The sequence below is a fragment of the Oncorhynchus nerka genome, linkage group LG25, assembly GCF_034236695.1.
Source record: "Oncorhynchus nerka isolate Pitt River linkage group LG25, Oner_Uvic_2.0, whole genome shotgun sequence".
Taxonomy (NCBI): Eukaryota; Metazoa; Chordata; class Actinopteri; order Salmoniformes; family Salmonidae; genus Oncorhynchus; species Oncorhynchus nerka.
Window position 1 is genome coordinate 3,948,846 of NC_088420.1, and position 14,023 is coordinate 3,962,868.

The 14,023-nt window shown below is 50.4% G+C and overlaps 2 pseudogenes; one reads left to right on the forward strand and one right to left on the reverse strand.

The window, feature by feature from the left end:
* Positions 1-4,779: 4,779 nt before the first annotated feature.
* On the reverse strand, positions 4,780-5,290 carry LOC135564614 (ras-interacting protein RIP3-like; annotated as a pseudogene).
* On the forward strand, positions 5,289-6,364 carry LOC135564615 (antifreeze protein Maxi-like; annotated as a pseudogene).
* The last annotated feature ends 7,659 nt before the right edge of the window (positions 6,365-14,023 follow it).

Genomic DNA, 14,023 nt, shown 5'->3' on the forward strand with positions numbered 1-14,023 from the left:
AGCAGCAGCAGCAGCAGCAGCAGCAGCAGCAGCAGCAGCAGCAGCTACAGCAGCAGCAGCACAGCAGCAGCAGCAGGCAGCAGCAGCAGCATGAGCAGCAGCAGCAGCAGCAGCAGCAGCAGCTAGCAGCAGTAGCAGCAGCAGCAGCAGCAGCAGTAGCAAATTACAGCAGCAGCAGCAGCAGCAGCAGCAGCAGCAGCAGCAGCAGCAGCAGCAGCAGCAGCAGCAGTAGTAGAAGCAGCAGTAGTTGTAGTAGCTAGTAGTAGTAGTAGTAAAGTAGTAGTAGTAGTAGTAGTAGTAGCAGCAGCAGCAGCAGCAGCAGCAGCAGCACGCAGTTGCTGGTTGTTGCTAGTTGCTGCTGTTAGTAGTTGTTGCAGCAGCAGCAGCAGCAGCAGCAGCAGCAGTACCGCTGTTGCAGCAGCAGCAGCCAGCAGCAGCAGCAGCAGGCAGCAGCAGTTGCTGTTGCAGCAGCAGCAGCAGTTGCCGCTGCAGCAGCAGCAGCTGGTTGCTGCAGCAGCAGCAGTTGCTGCTGCAGCAGCAGCAGCAGCAGCAGCAGCGCTGGCAGTAGCAGCAGCCAGCAGCTTTGCTGTTGCAGCAGCAGTAAACATTAGCAGTGTTGCAGTAGCAGCAGCAGTAGTAGCAGCAGTGTCAGCAGCAGCAGCTGCTGCTCACAGCAGCAGCACCGCTGCTGTTACAAACTGGCAGTAGCCAAGCATTAGCAACACAGCAGCAGCTGTAGCAGCAGCAGCAGCAGCAGCAGCAGTGCAGCAGCAGCAGCTGTTGTCAGCAGCAGCAGCAGCAAGTTGTTGCAGCCGCTGTTGCAGCTGCCTGTTAGCTAGCAGAAATCGCTAGCAGCGCTGTTGCCGCCGCTGTTGTTGTTGCCGCAGCAGCAGTTTGCTGCAGCAGCAGCAGCAGCAGCAGCAGCAGTTGTTGCAGCTGTCAGCTGCTGTTGCTGTTGCAGCAGCAGCAGCAGCAGCAGCTGCAGCAGCAGCAGCAGCAGCAGCAGCAGCAGCTGCAGCAGCAGCAGCAGCAGCGGCAGTAGCAGCAGTAGCTGTTGTTGCAGCAGCAGCAGCAGTAGCAGCAGCAGCAGCAGCAGCAGCAGCAGCAGCAGCAGCAGCTAGTTGTTAACAGCAACAGCAGCAGCAGCCACAGCAGCCAGCAGCCAAATCAAATCTAGTTAGTAGTAGCACCAGCAAACGCAGCAGCAGTTAAGATGCAGCAGTTGTCAGCAGCAGCAGCAACCAGCAACCAGCATAGCAGCAGCAGCAGCCTAGCAGCTGCAGTAGCAGCAGCAGCAGCAGCAGCAGCAGCAGTTGGCAGCAGCTGTTAGTAGCAGCTGCCGCTGCTGTGGCAGCAGCAGCAGCAGCAGCAGCAGCAGCAGCAGCAGCAGCAGCAGCAGCAGCAGCAGAAGTTCAGCCTGCAGCAGCAGCAGCAGCAGCAGCAAGCAACAGCTGTTGTTGTTGTTACAGCAAACGAGCAGCAGCCAAGATGCTAGCAGCCAGCAGCAGCAGCACCAGCACCAGCAGCAGCAGCAGCAGTTAACCAGCAACAGCACCAGCAGCAGCAGCAGCAGTTGTTACAGCCAGCAACGAGCAGCTGTTACAGAGCAGCAGCAGCAGCAGCACCAGCAGCAGCAGCAGCAGTAGCATCAGTTAACCACCAGCAGCAGCAGCAGCAGCAGCAGCAACAGCCAACCAGCAGCTGCAGCAGCAGCAGCTGCCAGCAGCAGCAGCAGCAGCAGCAGCAGCAGCCGTCAGCAGCAGCAGCAGCAGCAGCAGCAGCAGCAGCAGCAGTTGCCAGCAGCAGCAGCAGCAGCAGCAGCAGCAGCTGTTGTTGCCGCTGCTGCAGCAGCTGCTGTTGCAGCCGCTGCGGGCCGCAGCAGCAGCAGCAGCAGTTGCTGTTGCTGTCCAGTTGTTCCACGAGCAGCAGCAAGATGCAGCAGCAGCAGCAGCAGCAGCTGCAGCAGCAACCCAGCAGCAGCAGCAGCAGCAGTTGTCGCTGTTGCCAGCAGCAGCAGCAGCCAGCAGCAGCAGCAGCAAATGCTGCTGTTGCAGCAGCAGCAGCAGCAGCAGCAGCAAGCACCAGCGCAGCAACAGCCGCAGCAGCGGTTACAGCAGCTGTTGCCATTGCAGCTGCAGCAGCAGCAGTTGTTGCTGCTGCTGGCTGTACCTGGCTGTTGCTACAGCCTACCGGCTGTCGTTGTCAGCAGCCGCTAGCAGCAGCAGTGTTGCCTCGCCGCAGCAGCTGCTGGTTGCAGCAGCTGTTGTTGCCGCTGCTGAAACCGCTGTTGCTGCTGTCAGCAGCAGCAGCAGCAGCAGTTGTTGCTTTGCAGCAGCGTTTTGGCAGCGTTATTGCAGCTGTTGTCATTGTTGTTGCTCGCTGTTGTCGCGTTGCCGCAGCAGCAGCAGCAGCTGCAGCAGCAGCAGCAGCTGTTGTTGTTGCAGCAGCAGCAGCAGTTAACCCAGCAGCTGTTGCAGCAGCAGCAGCTGTCATTGTTGTCAGCCGCTGTTACAGCAGCAGCAGCAGCAAGATGCCAGCAACAGCAGCAGCTGTTGCTGTTGCAGCAGCAGCAGTTGTTGTTGTTGTTAACACCGCTTGTTGTTGCCGCTGCTGCCAGCCGCTGTTGTTGCCGCTGTTGTTGTTGTTGCAGCAGCAGCACCGCTGTTGCAAGGTACGTTACAGCGTTGCTGTCAGCAGCAGTCGTCGTTGTTGCAGCAGCAGCAGCAGCAGCGTTGCTGTTGCTTGCCGCTGCAGCCACCGCAGCAGCAGCAGCAGCAGCAGCACAGCAGCAGCTGCTGCAGTTGCTGCTGTTGCTTGCCATATTGCCATGCAGCACGCTGCTGCTGGCAGCAGCAGTAGCCGCAGCAGCAGCAGCAGCAGCAGCAGCAGCAGCAGCAGTTGCTGTTGTTGCAGCAACAATATACAGCCAGCAGAATCGTGAGAGCAGCAGCTTGTTGGCAGTTTGCACCAGTTAACCAGCAACCAGCAACCAGCAACCAGCAGCAGCAGCAGCAGCAGCAGTTCAGCAGCAGCAGCAGCAGTTGTTAAATCAACAACGTAGCAGCAGCTCAGCAGAAACGATAGCAGCCAAGAGGCAGAAGCAGCAGCAGCCAACCAGCGTCCAGCAGCAGCAGCAGCAGCAGCAGCAGCTGTTGTTGCCAACACCAGCAGTGTTGCCGCTGTTGCCGCAGAGCAGCAGCAGCAGCAGCAGCAGCAGTAGCAGCACCGCTGCAGTAGCAGTAGCAGCAGCCGTTGTTGCCGCTGTTGCAGCAGCTGCTGTTCAGGCGCAGTACAGCAGCAGCAGTTGCAGCAGCCTGCAGCTGTTGCAGCAGCAGCAGCGTTGTTGTTGCAGCAGCAGCAGCAGTTGCTGTTGCAGCAGCAATAGCTGTTGCAGCAGCAATCAACAGCAGCCAGCCAGCACCGAGCTGCAGTTAAGATGCAGAAGCTTGAAAGCAGCAGCAGCAGCAGCAGCAGCACAACCAGCAGCAGCAGCCAGCAGCAGCAGCAGCTGCTGCAGCAGCAGTTGCAGCAGCAGCAGCAGCAGCAGCAGCAGCAGCAGCCGGCAGCAGCCAACAGCTGTTGCCGCTGTTGCAGCAGCAGCCAGCAGCTAGCAGCAGCAGCAGCAGCAGCAGCAGCAGCAGCAGCAGCAGTCAGCAGCAGCAGCAGCAGCAGACAGCAGCAACAACAGCAGCAGCGTTAAACGCAGCAGCAGCAGCAGCAGGAGCAGCAGCAGCAGCCACCAGCAGCAGCAGCAGCAGCAGCAGCAGCAGCAGCAACAGCAGCAGCTGAGCAACACCAGCTGTTGCTGCGCGCTGTTGCTCGCTGTTGCTGCTAGCAGCTGTTGCTGCTGCAGCTGCTGCACCAGCTCAGCATCATCATAAACTCGCTGTTCGCCGCTGCTAGCTGCTGCCGCCGTTGTCGAACCGGCTGTCGTCAGTTGCTGTTGCTGCTGCTGCTGTTGTTGCCGCTGTTGCCGCCGCTGCTGCTGCGTCGCTTGCTGCTGCTGCTGCTGTTGCTGCAGCCGCTAGCTGCTGTTAGCTGCTAGCATGCAGCAGCATTGAGCAGCAGCAGTTGCTAGCTGGTTGCCGCTGCCGCAGCTGCTGTTGCCAGCTGCAGCTGTTGCTGCTGTTGCTGTTAGCACCGCTGTTGCTGCACCGCTTGGCTGTCCGCTGCTGCCGCTGTTGTCCGCCGCTGCTGTTGCTATGCCGCCGCTAGTTGTTGTGCTGTTGCTGTTGCTGCCGCTGTTGCCGTCAGTTGTTGTTGTTGCCGCTGTTGCTGCTGTTGCTGTTGTTGCTGTTGTTGCAGCAGTTGCAGCAGCAGCAGCAGCAGCAGCAGCAGCAGCTGCTACGCAGCTTCAGCAGCAGCAGCCGCAGCAGCAACACAGCTACTGCTGCTGCTGCAGCTGCTGCTGCTGTTGCTGTTGCTGCAGCAGTTCGCCAGCAGCAGCAGCAGCAGCAGCAATCAGCAGATAACACTAGCAGCAGCGTTCCAGCCACAACAGCAGCAGCGTTGCTGCGCCAACCAGCAGCAGCAGCAGCACTGCTGCTGTTGCTGTTGTTGTTGCTGTTGCCAGCAGCCGTTTACAGCAGCAGTTGCCGCAGCTGCTGCAGTCAGCTGCAGCAGCAGCAGTTAATCAGCAGCAGCCAACAGCAGCGCTGTTGCCGCAGCAGTCAGCAGCAGAACAGCAGCTGCAGCGTTAAGCAGCTGTTGCAGCAGCAGCAGCAGCAGCAGCAGTCGCCGCTGCTGCTATTGCCGCCAGCGCTGCTGCTGCCGTTGCTGCTAGCAGCAGCTGCTGCAGCTGTTGCCGCTGCTGCTGTTGCTGTTGCTGCTGTTGCTGTTGCTGCTGCCGCTGTTGCAACCACCGTTGCTGCTGCCGCTGCTGTCGCCGCTGTTGCTGCTGCTGCTGCTGCTGTTGCTGTTGCTGCAGGCTGTTGCACCGCTGTTGCTGTTAGCTGCACAACCGCTGCTGCTGTTGCAACCAGCTGTTGCTGCCGCTGTTGCTGTCGCAGCGCTGTTGCTGCTGCCGCTGCTGCTGCTGCTGTTGCCGCCGTAGCTGCTGCTGCTGCCGCCAGCAGCTGTTGTTGTTGCTGCCGTTGCTGCCGCATGCTCGCTGCTGCTGTTGCCGTCGTTGCTGTTGCTGCCGCTGCTGTTGCTGTTGTTGCTGCTGCTGTTGCTGCTGCTGCCAGCTGCTGTTGCTGCCGCTGCTGCTGCTGCTGCTGTTAGCCGCTGCTGCTGTTGCTGCTGCTGTTGTTGCTGTTAACCGTTGTTTTGCCGTTGCCGCTACCGCCATGTTGCCGCAGCAGTTGCAGCTGTTGTAGCAGCTGCTGTTGCTGTTGCAGCAGCAGTAGCCTGCTGTTGCAGCAGCAGCTGTTAGCAGCTGCAGCAGCAGCAGCAGCTGCAGCAGCAGTTGCAGCACCCTGCAGGGTTGCTGCTGTCGGGCCAGTTGCCGCTGCTGCAGCTGCAGCCGCTGTTGCTGTTGCAGCAGCAGCAGCAGCAGCAGCAGCAGCAGCAAGCTGCTACAGCAGCTGTTAATAGCCGCAGCTGCAGCGCAGCAGCAGTTGTTGCACCGCTGTTGCTGCAGCAGCAGTTGCTTGTTGTTGCAGTTGCTGCCGCAGCAACACCAGCAGCTGCTGCCGGCAGCAGCAGCTGTTGTTGCAGCAGTTGCAGCAGCAGCAGTTGCACTGCCAGCAGCAGTTCCTTCGCTGTACAGTTCGCTAAGCAGCAGCAACACCAGCTGCTGTTAAGCCGTTGCTGTCGCAGCAGCAGCAGCAGCAGCAGCAGCAGTTGCCGCCAGCTCACAGCAGCAGCAGCAGCAGCCGCTGTTGCAGCAGCAGCAGCAGCCAGCAGCAGCTGCTTCAGCTGTTGTCGCTCGTAGTTGTTGTTGTTGCCGTCGCTGTTGCAGCAGCAGCAGCAGCAGCAGCAGCAGCAGTAGCAGCAGCAGCAGCGCAGCAGCAGCAGCAGCAGCAGCAGCAGCAGCACAACTGCAGCAGCAGCAGCAGCAGCAGCAGCAGCAGCAGCAGCAGCAGCAGCAGCAGCAGCAGCAGCAGCAGGCGCGGCAGCAGCAGCAGCAAGGCAGCAAGCAGCCAGCAGCAGCAGCAGCAGCAGCAGCAGCAGCAGCAGCAGCAGCAGCAGCAGCAACAGCAGCAGCAAGCAGCAGCAGCAGCAGCAGCAGCAGCAGCAGCACAGCAGCGTTATAGCAGCTAAGAGGCAGAAGTTAAGATGGGCAGAAGCAGTAGCAGCACCAGCCACCAGCAGCAGCAGCAGCAGCTGGCAGCAGCAGCAGCAGCAGCAGCAGCAGCAGCAGCAGCAGCAGCGGCAGCAGCACCAGCAGCAGCACCAGCAGTAGCAGCTGCAGCAGCAGTAGCAGTAGTAGCAGCAGTAGCAGCAGCAGTAGCAGTAGTAGCAGAAGCAGCAGCAGCAGAAAGGTAGTAACAATAGTAGCAAGTAGTAGTCGAGTAGTAGTTAAGAGGCAGAAGTAGTAGTAGTAGTACTAGTACTAGTAGTAGTAGTAGTAGTACTAGTACTAGTACTAGTAGTAGTAGTAGTAGTAGCAGAAGTAGTAGTCGTAGTAGTAGCAGAGGTAGTAGTAGTAGTACTAGTACTAGTAGTAGTAGTAGTAGTAGTATTAGTACTACTAGTAGTAGTAGTAGTAGTAGTAGTAGTATTAGTACTAGTAGTAGTAGTAGTAGTAGTAGCAGAAGTAGTAATATAGTAGCAGCAGCAGCAGTGACGATGACAGGAGTTGATTCTTTTTTAGCAAACATGAACACATGGGAGGTTTCTCAGAGGAAAGAGAGAGAATAAATCTGTCCCAAATGGTACCTTATTCTCTACAAAGTGCACTTACTTTGACAGTAGTATGGGAATAGGCTACCATTTGGGACATATGCAATTTGTGTCATGATGCCATCCAGCTGATGGCTACGGACAACATACAACATATTACATGCTGCATACAACATGCAACTAACAACATGATACGTACGGTACAATATAAACCATGTTACATACAACATGCTACATACAACATATAACATATTACATGCTGCATACAACATGTAACTAACAACATGCTGCATACAACATATTGCATGCAACATATTACATACAAGATGCTACATACAACATGTAGTAGTAGTGGTAGTAGTAGTAACAGTATTAGTAGTAGTACACAACATATTACATACAACATGCTACATACAACATGTTACATGCAACATATTACATACAACATGTTACATACAACATATGACGTACAACATATTACATACAACATGCTACATACAACATGTTACATGCAACATATTACATACAACATATTACATGCAACATATTACATACATGTTACATACAACATATTACATACAACATGTTACATACAGCATGTTACATACAACATATTACATACAACATGTTACATACAACATGCTACATACAACATGTTACATGCAACATATTACATGCAACATATTACATACATGTTACATACAACATATTACATACAACATGCTACATACACCATGTTACATACAACATATTACATACAACATGTTACATACAACATGTTACATACAACATATTACATACAACATGTTACATACAACATGTTACATGCAACATATTAAATACAACATGTTACATACAACATGTTACATGCACCATATTACATACAACATATTACATACACCATGCTACATACAACATATTACATACAACATATTACATACAACATGCTACATACAACATATTACATACAACATATTACATACAACATATTACATACACCATGCTACATACAACATATTACATACAACATATTACATACAACATATTACATACAACATGCTACATACAACATATTACATACAGCATATTACATACAACATGCTACATACAACATATTACATACAACATATTACATACACCATGCTACATACAACATATTACATACAACATATTACATACAACATGCTACATACAACATATTACATACAACACATTACATACAACATGATACATACAACATGTTACATACAACATATTACATACAACATGTTACATACAACATATTATGTACAACATATTACATACAGCATGCTACATACAACATATTACATACAACATGTTACATACAACATGTTACATACAACATATTACATACAACATATTACATACAACATGTTACATACAACATGTTACATACAACATGTTACATACAACATATTACATACAACATGTTACATACAACATGTTACATACAACATATTACATACAACATATTACATACAACATGTTACATGCAACATGTTACATACAACATGTTACATACAACATGTTACATACAACATATTACATACAACATATTACATACAACATATTACATGCAACATGTTACATACAACATGTTACATACAACATGCTACATACAACATGTTACATACAACATATTACATACAACATGTCCTAAATACAACATATTACATGGGCAACATGTTAAATACAACATGTTAAATACAACATGTTAAATAACAATCTGTGGGCTTGTCCTAAATACAACATGTTACATACAACATATTACATACAACATGTTACATGCAACATGCCCACTGCTGGCGAGCAACCCAGAGTGCATATGTCTTGGTGTGTGTCCTAAATAGCACCCTATTCCCTATGGGCCATGGTCAAAATAACCAATCTGTGGGCTTGTCCTAAATAGCACCCTATTCTCTATGGGCCCTGGTCAAAATAACTAATCTGTGGGCTTGTCCTAAATAGCACCCTATTCCCTATGGGCCCTGGTCAAAATAACCAATCTGTGGGCTTGTCCTAAATAGCACCCTATTCCCTATGGGCCCTGGTCAAAATAACCAATCTGTGGGCTTGTCCTAAATAGCACCCTATTCCCTATGGGCCCTGGTCAAAATAACCAATCTGTGGGCTTGTCCTAAATAGCACCCTATTCCCTATGGGCCCTGGTCATGCCCTATAAGGAATAGAATTTCATGTGGGATGCATCCCTGCAAGGTCTGATCACTCAGGCAGAAATCACCATGAAAGTCCTATATCTTTTAGCATAGTCGTGAGTCAATACATAAAATAATCATTCCTTTGACTTGAAGTGTGGATGATAACGGTTTCAACGGTGACAGAGTGACTCGGGGGACCTGAGGGAGTAGCTGGTACGTAGGCTGAGTAAAGGTGAAGTTCAACCACAAGAGTTCGCAGCCGGCTTTATATTCTGTGCCCGATTGTGAGGCCGCGATATCATGTTTTGAACTCAAAGACAAAAGACATATTTTATTGAATGAGTCACACGTATTGTCAGAAGGTATAGAAATCTGATATAGAGTCCAAAACGTATTAAATTTCAATTTCATAGAAAATGCAATTCTAATGTTTTTTGGGGGAGACTTATGCTACTAGTTGAATTTAGTATTTATAATATAATATATATTTTCATAATTATTTTGGAATCCCTCCCGCCCCCAAAAAATGTGTTGGTAAATCCGACCCCCCTCTATAAATCCTATGCAAATTGATGTGTTATCTAAATAAATAAATAAGTCCTTGAGTCAGTAGAATTGGTCAGAGTTGGAAAACATCCATATAAAAATACAGAAATCATTATTAAAGAGGGTTTTGATTTATTTGGGGGATGTGGAGGTTTGGTGGGATTGCTTTCATCCTGCTGGCCAAAACCCCCTGCTCCCATGTTGCTGTGGATTCTACCAACAACTGGCCTTAATGGATGGTTGCTGCCGCTCGGCTACACAGACATTTGGTGGCAGCTGGTGCTGATAGATGATGATCCACTTTTCAGATATTAAAATATGTTTGATGTGCCAGATTTGACTTATTTAAAAAACGTGTAAGCCTTAAAACGTTTTTATGTCTTAAAGGGGTAGCTCACCGAAATGACATGACTATACAACGACAGAAAGAAGCTGAGCTGAATTAGGCATTGTAGTTTAGAGACATGTGGACAAGGTAGGTTCCACGACGCTCTTTGTTTTTTTCCAGCAAGTAAACTAATCAGGATCAACACTTGCAGATTATTGTATAAAAACATGATATAATTTGTAATGTTGGTGAATAATCCTTTTTTAGAATAGGTTATCAGTTTGGTCTGTCTGGACACCGTAGAGGCATGTTGAGTCCTGTTCTGCTCTGCTCCACACCACAAATAAATTATTGGTTAGTTATGTAACTTAAAACACAGCAATATATTATCTGTTGGTCTCATCTACTGTAATCTATACATTAACAATATATGATTATAATATATTATACAATATGCTATATATCTTGTCTAAAGGGGAGCTTTTTGTTTCACATAAATATACTGTATAATGACAGCAGCACAAAACACCACCAACACCAAACATCAACACCAAACATCAACACCAAACACCCACAGCACCAAACACCCACAGCACCAAACACCCACAGCACCAAACACCCACAGCACCAAACACCCACAGCACCAAACCCCCACAGCACCAAACACCCACAGCACTAAACCCCCACAGCACCAAACACCCACAGCACCAAACACCCACAGCACCAAACCCCCACAGCACCAAACACTCACAGTACCAAACACCCACAGCACCAAACACCCACAGCACCAAACACCCACAGAACCAAACACCCACAGCACCAAACACCCACAGTACCAAACACCCACAGCACCAAACCCCCACAGCACCAAACCCCCACAGCACCAAACACCCACAGCACCAAACACCCACAGCACTAAACACCCACAGCACCAAACACCCACAGCACCAAACACCCACAGCACCAAACACCCACAGCACCAACCATCAACAGCACCAAACACCCACGGCACCAAACACCCACAGCACCAAACACCCACAGCACCAAACACCCACAGCACCAAACACCCACAGCACCAAATAAGAACAGCACCAAATAAGAACAGCTCAAACCTGCTTTGACAAGGTACCTTTATTTACTTTCCAGTCTGTTGCTCCAGAGCAGTCTTCCACAACGAGTGGAAAAGTACTAGTCATTTGTTTGTTGGGAAATAGCAACCAATTCCCCATTTAGTGCTCTGCTATTGACAAGGGCCCAAGTAGTAGTGTTCTATAAAGGGAATAGGGTGCCCATTTGTGACACAAACCCAGTCCTCACGGTCACCAACAACATGCTGTAGAAATGGTTTCTAGTCATTTTGTTCTCCTGTAATGTCTGATGACCTCACAGTGTTCCTTGGAACTGACTCACGGTTACTTTGCCTGTGTACCAGATGGCACCCTATTCCCTATGGGCCCTGGTCAAGAGGCTGTATCATAGATGGCACCCTATGGTCCCTGGTCAAGAGGTTGTGTCCTAGATGGCACCCTATGGGCCCTGGTTAAGAGGCTGTATCCTAGATGGCACCCTATGGGCCCTGGTCAAGAGGCTGTGTCCTAGATGGCACCCTATTCCCTATGGGCCCTGGTCAAGAGGCTGTATCCTAGATGGCACCCTATGGGCCCTGGTCAAGAGGTTGTGTCCTAGATGGCACCCTATGGGCCCTGGTTAAGAGGCTGTATCCTAGATGGCACCCTATTCCCTATGGGCCCTGATCAAGAGGCTGTGTGTCCTAGATGGCACCCTATTCCCTATGGGCCCTGGTCAAGAGGCTGTATCCTAGATGGCACCCTATTCCCTATGGGCCCTGGTCAAGAGGCTGTATCCTAGATGGCACTCTATGGGCCCTGGTCAAGAGGTTGTATCCTAGATGGCACCCTATTCCCTATGGACCCTGGTCAAGAGGCTGTGTCCTAGATGGCACCCTATTCCCTATGGGCCCTGGTCAAGAGGCTGTATCCTAGATGGCACCCTATTCCCTATGGGCCCTGGTCAAGAGGCTGTGTCCTAGATGGCACCCTATTCCATATGGGCCCTGGTCAAGAGGCTGTATCCTAGATGGCACCCTATGGGCCCTGGTCAAGAGGCTTGTATCCTAGATGGCACCCTATTCCCTATGGGCCCTGGTCAAGAGGTTGTGTCCTAGATGGCACCCTATTCCCTATGGGCCCTGGTCAAGAGGCTGTGTCCTAGATGGCACCCTATTCTCTATGGGCCCTGGTCAAGAGGCTGTATCCTAGATGGCACCCTATGGGCCCTGGTCAAGAGGCTTGTATCCTAGATGGCACCCTATTCCCTATGGGCCCTGGTCAAGAGGCTGTGTCCTAGATGGCACCCTATTCCCTATGGGCCCTGGTCAAGAGGCTGTGTCCTAGATGGCACCCTATTCCCTATGGGCCCTGGTCAAGAGGCTGTGTCCTAGATGGCACCCTATTCCCTATGGGCCCTGGTCAAGAGGCTGTGTCCTAGATGGCACCCTATTCCCTATGGGCCCTGGTCAAGAGGCTTGTATCCTAGATGGCACCCTATTCCCTATGGGCCCTGGTCAAGAGGCTGTATCCTAGATGGCACTCTATGGGCCCTGGTCAAGAGGTTGTATCCTAGATGGCACCCTACCCTCACTGCACAGTTTACAGTTCACTGCACAGTTTACAGTTCACTGCACAGTTTACTGTTCACTGCACAGTTTACTGTTCACTGCACAGTTTACTGTTCACTACACAGTTTACTGTTCACTGCACAGTTTACTGTTCACTGCAGTTTACTGTTCACTGCACAGTTTACAGTTCACTGCACAGTTTACAGTTCACTGCACAGTTTACTGTTCACTGCACAGTTTACTGTTCACTGCACAGTTTACTGTTCACTGCACAGTTTACTGTTCACTGCACAGTTTACTGTTCATGCCACAGTTTACTGTTCACTGCACAGTTTACAGTTCACTGCACAGTTTACTGTTCACTGCACAGTTTACTGTTCACTGCACAGTTTACTGTTCACTGCACAGTTTACAGTTCACTTTGAGTGTATTTTGCCCCTGAGCAAAACACATTTTGAATGACCAGCAATGAACAGCCAACTGACATTTACTCCTGAGGTACTGACCTGTTGCACCCTCTACAACTACTGTGATTATTATTATTTGACCATGCTGGTCATTTATGAACATTTGAACATCTTGGCCATGTTCTGTTATAATCTCCACCCTGCCACAGCCAGAAGAGGACTGGCCACCCCTCATAGCCTGGTTCCTCTCTAGGTTTATAATCTCCACCCGGCACAGCCAGAAGAGAACTGGCCACCCCTCATAGCCTGGTTCCTCTCTAGGTTTATAATCTCCACCCGGCACAGCCAGAAGAGGACTGGCCACCCCTCATAGCCTGGTTCCTCTCTAGGTTTATAATCTCCACCTGGCACAGCCAGAAGAGGACTGGCCACCCCTCATAGCCTGGTTCCTCTCTAGGTTTCTTCCTAGGTTCTGGCCTTTCTAGGGAGTTTTTCCTAGCCACCGTGCTTCTGCCTCTGGGTTTCTGTATAGCACTTTGTGCTTTGTGCTGATGTAAAAAGGGCTTTATCAATACATTTGATTGATTGATTGACACTGCATTTCCCAATCCTGTTCCTGGGGCCCCAAAGGGGGTTAATATTTTACCTTTATTTAACTAGGCAAGTCAGTTAAGAACAAATACTGATTTTCAATGACGGCCTATCGGAGAACAGGTCTAGGAACAGTGGGTTAACTGATCTAGGAGTAGTGGGTTAACTGGTCTAGGAACAGTGGGTTAACTGGTCTAGGAACAGTGGGTTAACTGGTCTAGGAACAGTGGGTTAACTGGTCTAGGAACAGTGGGTTAACTGGTCTAGGAACAGTGGGTTAACTGGTCTAGGAACAGTGAGTTAACTGGTCTAGGAACAGTGAGTTAACTGGTCTAGGAACAGTGGGTTAACTGATCTAGGAGTAGTGGGTTAACTGGTCTAGGAACAGTGGGTTAACTGGTCTAGGAACAGTGAGTTAACTGGTCTAGGAACAGTGGGTTAACTGGCCTAGGAACAGTGGGTTAACTGGTCTAGGAACAGTGGATTAACTGGTCTAGGAACAGTGAGTTAACTGGTCTAGGAACAGTGGGTTAACTGGCCTAGGAAC